The following is a 6051-nucleotide window of genomic DNA, read 5'->3' as shown; positions in this document are numbered from 1 at the left end:
TTCTTTATCCCCTTACACCAACTGTGTATAAGACAGTAGTTTTGGAATTGTTAGTTAGATTACTTGTTGGTTATTACTGCATTGTCGGAACTAGAAGCACAAGCATTTCGCTACACTCGCATTAACATATGCTAACCATGTGTATGTGACAAATAAAAATTTGATTTGATTTGGTTGCGATGTGTTGTGTGATGGTTGCGATGTGTTGTGTGATGGTTGCGATGTGTTGTGTGATGGTTGCTATGTGTTGTGTGATGGTTGCGATGTGTTGGGTGATGGTTGCGATGTGTTGTGTGATGGTTGCGATGTGTTGTGTGATGGTTGCGATGTGTTGGGTGATGGTTGCGATGTGTTGGGTGATGGTTGCGATGTGTTGGGTGATGGTTGCGATGTGTTGGGTGATGGTTGCGATGTGTTGTGTGATGGTTGCGATGTGTTGGGTGATGTTGCGATGTGTTGTGTGATGGTTGCGATGTGTTGTGTGATGGTTGCGATGTGTTGGGTGATGGTTGCGATGTGTTGGGTGATGGTTGCAATGTGTTGTGTGATGGTTGCGATGTGTTGTGTGATGGTTGCGATGTGTTGGGTGATGGTTGCGATGTGTTGGGTGATGTTGCGATGTGTTGTGTGATGGTTGCGATGTGTTGTGTGATGGTTGCGATGTGTTGTGTGATGGTTGCGATGTGTTGTGTGATGGTTGCGATGTGTTGGGTGATGGTTGCGATGTGTTGGGTGATGGTTGCGATGTGTTGGGTGATGGTTGCGATGTGTTGGGCGATGGTTGCGATGTGTTGGGTGATGGTTGCGATGTGTTGGGTGATGGTTGCGATGTGTTGGGCGATGGTTGCGATGTGTTGGGCGATGGTTGCGATGTGTTGGGCGATGGTTGCGATGTGTTGGGTGATGGTTGCGATGTGTTGGGTGATGGTTGCGATGTGTTGGGTGATGGTTGCGATGTGTTGGGTGATGGTTGCGATGTGTTGTGTGATGGTTGCGATGTGTTGTGTGATGGTTGCGATGTGTTGTGTGATGGTTGCGATGTGTTGTGTGATGGTTGCGATGTGTTGTGTGATGGTTGCGATGTGTTGGGTGATGGTTGCGATGTGTTGGGTGATGGTTGTGAGAAGGTGTGGGCGTGGACGGGCATCACCTTACAGAATGATAGAATTATTGTGGGTTCAATCTTGAAGAAAAGGACTCAACATAGGACACAACATAGGACACAACATAGGACACAACATAGGACACAACAAAACAACAGCCGACTGCACAAGACTGTTCCTTGTTTGTTTGTATTTTTATTGGAGTTGTTTTGAATAACTTGCCCAGACAATGCAGTTGAAAATGAGCCGGCTGGCTAAAACCGTCACTTTTACTGAAACGTTGATTAACCTAGAGGCTAAACCCTGTCTAAGCCAGGGGCCAGGGGAAGGGGGGTTCTACTAAGCTATAAGGAATTGTTTAAGAAGGTCATACAAAGGATCAATTAGCTATTGTATTTCATATTTTAAGACCCCTTGAAGGATTCCAGAAATATATGTAAAAAAAAAACATATTTTGGCCCTTACTGCTATTGGCCCATACAAACACATTGAATAACAGATAGTCCCCCCCCCCAAAATAATATAAAGGAAGTTTGTTCTAAAGTGTCTGTCATAAATCTGAGAGATATAAGAAAGATCAGGAAACATTTTTTTATTTGATTTTACATGTACTTTTTTTAAGCACTAAACAGTCTCCATATAGACTTCCATAAATGTTTTCAACTGGTACCAGGGACCATCAGATGAGTCTTGTGAGGACACTGGGCGTCTTAGAGCAAAACAACCTACATGTACATATTTGTCAGATGTGGAAGTGTGACATGGATTGAGATGCATCTACAGAAAAAAAATATTGGGTAGGGTGACTGGGTTATTGGGTAGGGTGACTGGGTTATTGGGTAGGGTGACTGGGTTATTGGGTAGGGTGACTGGGTTATTGGGTAGGGTGACTGGGTTATTGGGTAGGGTGACTGGGTTATTGGGTAGGGTGACTGGGTTAGTGGGTAGGGTGACTGGGTTATTGGGTAGGGTGACTGGGTTATTGGGTAGGGTGACTGGGTTAGTGGGTAGGGTGACTGGGTTAGTGGGTAGGGTGACTGGGTTAGTGGGTAGGGTGACTGGGTTATTGGGTAGGGTGACTGGGTTATTGGGTAGGGTGACTGGGTTAGTGGGTAGGGTGACTGGGTTATTGGGTAGGGTGACTGGGTTATTGGGTAGGGTGACTGGGTTAGTGGGTAGGGTGACTGGGTTAGTGGGTAGGGTGACTGGTTTATTGGGTAGGGTGACTGGGTTATTGGGTAGGGTGACTGGGTTAGTGGGTAGGGTGACTGGGTTAGTGGGTAGGGTGACTGGGTTAGTGGGTAGGGTGACTGGGTTAGTGGGTAGGGTGACTGGGTTAGTGGGTAGGGTGACTGGGTTAGTGGGTAGGGTAACTGGGTTATTGGGTAGGGTGACTGGGTTATTGGGTAGGGTGACTGGGTTATTGGGTAGGGTGACTGGGTTAGTGGGTAGGGTGACTGGGTTAGTGGGTAGGGTGACTGGGTTAGTGGGTAGGGTAACTGGGTTATTGGGTAGGGTGACTGGGTTATTGGGTAGGGTGACTGGGTTAGTGGGTAGGGTGACTGGGTTATTGGGTAGGGTAACTGGGTTATTTGGTAGGGTAACTAACTGGGTTATTGGGTAGGGTGACTGGGTTATTGGGTAGGGTAACTGGGCTATTGGGTAGGGTAACTAACTGGGTTATTGGGTAGGGTGACTGGGTTATTGGGTAGGGTGACTGGGTTAGTGGGTAGGGTGACTGGGTTATTGGGTAGGGTGACTTGGTTAGTGGGTAGGGTGACTGGGTTAGTGGGTAGGGTGACTGGGTTAGTGGGTAGGGTAACTGGGTTATTGGGTAGGGTGACTGGGTTATTGGGTAGGGTGACTGGGTTATTGGGTAGGGTGACTGGGTTAGTGGGTAGGGTGACTGGGTTAGTGGGTAGGGTAACTGGGTTATTGGGTAGGGTGACTGGGTTATTGGGTAGGGTGACTGGGTTAGTGGGTAGGGTGACTGGGTTATTGGGTAGGGTGACTGGGTTATTTGGTAGGGTAACTAACTGGGTTATTGGGTAGGGTAACTAACTGGGTTATTGGGTAAGGTGACTGGGTTATTGGGTAGGATGACTGGGTTATTGGGTAGGGTGACTGGATTATTGGGTAGGGTAACTAACTGGGTTATTGGGTAGGGTGACTGGGTTATTGGGTAGGGTGACTGGGTTATTTGGTAGGGTGACTGGATTATTGGGTAGGGTGACTGGATTATTGGGTAGGGTAACTAACTGGGTTATTGGGTAGGGTAACTAACTGGGTTATTGGGTAGGGTAACTAACTGGGTTATTGGGTAGGGTAACTAACTGGGCTATTGGGTAGGGTAACTAACTGGGTTATTGGGTAGGGTGACTGGGTTATTGGGTAGGGTAACTGGGTTAGTGGGTAAGGTAACTGGGTTAGTGGGTAGGGTAACTAACTGGGCTATTGGGTAGGGTAACTAACTGGGTTATTGGGTAGGGTAACTAACTGGGCTATTGGGTAGGGTAACTAACTGGGCTATTGGGTAGGGTAACTGGGTTAGTGGGTAGGGTAAATAACTGGGTTATTGGGTAGGGTAACTAACTGGGCTATTGGGTAGGGTAACTAACTGGGTTAGTGGGTAGGGTAACTAACTGGGTTAGTGGGTAGGGTAACTGGGTTATTGGGTAGGGCAACTGGGTTAGTGGGTAGGGTAACTAACTGGGTTAGTGGGTAGGGTAACTGGGTTATTGGGTAGGGCAACTGGGTTAGTGGGTAGGGTGAGCTTGAGTGTCTTCAGACTTTTTGACAAGATGCAGACTGTTAGAATCTAGATTCAGGCTCATGGATTTCAATATTAAGCCATTTCAACTGCATATCAAAGTGAACCCAGCCCGTAGTAGGAATGTGTTGGAGAGGGGTGTGATCACAGAAATACCAAGCTGAAATACACTGCAACACAGAGACAGTGAAACAGGACAGTGAAACAGATCGAAGCATTAGGCTCCCCAGTTAAAGATGCCCTGTGCAGTACATTTCAGGCTGAACCATTCTCCCTTGGTCACAATTTGTTTGGCACATCGTATTCCTAATACTTTTAACACTCAGCCTTTAGAATGATTACGTTGTTATGGGTACAGTAGGACATCAGAGAGTTTTTCTTTTTGTGTACTTTAATAACCAGATGTGTCTTTATTATGGTGTTGTCTTAAAACATCTCATAGCCTTTATGTTCTAGAGACAGTGAGCCAACCACTGAACTGGAGAGCAACCTGCACACTGAAGACTATGGCAGCTTCTGAAATGGAACCCTATTCCCTATATAGTGCACTACTATAGACCAGAGCCCTATTCCCTATATAGTGCACTACTATAGACCAGAGCCCTATTCCCTATATAGTGCACTACTTTAGACCAGAGCCCTATTCCCTATATAGTGCACTACTATAGACCAGAGCCCTATTCCCTATATAGTGCACTACTTTAGACCAGAGCCCTATTCCCTATATAGTGCACTACTATAGACCAGAGCCCTATGCCCTATATAGTGCACTACTATAGACCAGAGCCCTATTCCCTATATAGTGCACTACTATAGACCAGAGCCCTATTCCCTATATAGTGCACTACTATAGACCAGAGCCCTATTCCCTATATAGTGCACTACTATAGACCAGAGCCCTATTCCCTATATAGTGCACTACTATAGACCAGAGCCCTATTCCCTATATAGTGCACTACTATAGACCAGAGCCCTATTCCCTATATAGTACACTACTATTGACCAGAGCCCTATTCCCTATATAGTGCACTACTATAGACCAGAGCCCTATTCCCTATATAGTGCACTACTATAGACCAGAGCACTATTCCCTATATAGTGCACTACTATAGACCAGAGCCCTATTCCCTATATAGTGCACTACTATAGACCAGAGCCCTATTCCCTATATAGTACACTACTATTGACCAGAGCACTATTCCCTATATAGTGCGCTACTATAGACCAGAGCCCTATTCCCTATATAGTGCACTACTATAGACCAGAGCCCTATTCCCTATATAGTGCACTACTATAGACCAGAGCACTATTCCCTATATAGTGCACTACTATAGACCAGAGCCCTATTCCCTATATAGTACACTACTATTGACCAGAGCACTATTCCCTATATAGTGCGCTACTATAGACCAGAGCCCTATTCCCTATATAGTGCACTACTATAGACCAGAGCCCTATTCCCTATATAGTGCACTACTATAGACCAGAGCACTATTCCCTATAGAGTGCACTACTATAGACCAGAGCCCTATTCCCTATATAGTACACTACTATTGACCAGAGCCCTATTCCCTATATAGTGCACTACTATAGACCAGAGCCCTATTCCCTATATAGTGCACTACTATAGACCAGAGCCCTATTCCCTATATAGTGCACTACTATAGACCAGAGCCCTATTCCCTATATAGTGCACTACTTTAGACCAGAGCCCTATTCCCTATATAGTGCACTACTATAGACCAGAGCCCTATTCCCTATATAGTGCACTACTATAGACCAGAGCCCTATTCCCTATATTGGTCAATAGTAGTGCAATATATAGGGAATAGGGTTCCATTTGTTGCTTAGCTAAACCTACAATATCTCTTCAAGGTCTCCATGTTATTTGGCATGCCTCCAGTTGAATTAAAAGCAGAGGAAAGTCCTGTTCTACCATGTCTACAAGGAATGGGGATACTCCCAGATCAGAGGCATACATGTGCAAACAATTATTCAATCTCAAAGCAGTAAAAATCACACACACAAAAATACAGTAGAAAAAGGCAACAAAGTGACATCATTTTGTTACAGAAAACAAGCAGCAAAAAATAAAAAAATAAACAATAAATTAAATAATCATCCAGTTCAAACAATAGAATTAGTCCCTGCGTAAGGTAAATAACCCTTACCTTATAA

General features: G+C 45.2%; 1 protein-coding gene across 4 annotated transcripts in view; it reads right to left on the bottom strand.

The window, feature by feature from the left end:
- Positions 1 to 1679: 1679 nt before the first annotated feature.
- Positions 1680 to 6051, bottom strand: part of LOC118358589 (ectoderm-neural cortex protein 1-like) — a 90996-nt gene continuing 86624 nt past the window's right edge. For all 4 annotated transcript variants that reach the window (XM_052479388.1, XM_052479389.1, XM_035736558.2 and 1 more), the window contains one exon: positions 1680 to 6051. This exon is cut by the window's right edge and continues 789 nt beyond it. The gene's annotated coding sequence lies outside the window, so the exon portion shown is untranslated.

This window comes from Oncorhynchus keta, chromosome 25, assembly GCF_023373465.1.
Source record: "Oncorhynchus keta strain PuntledgeMale-10-30-2019 chromosome 25, Oket_V2, whole genome shotgun sequence".
Lineage (NCBI taxonomy): Eukaryota > Metazoa > Chordata > Actinopteri > Salmoniformes > Salmonidae > Oncorhynchus > Oncorhynchus keta.
The sequence above is the reverse complement of the archived record's forward strand: the minus strand, read 5'-3'. Positions and strand labels throughout refer to the sequence as shown.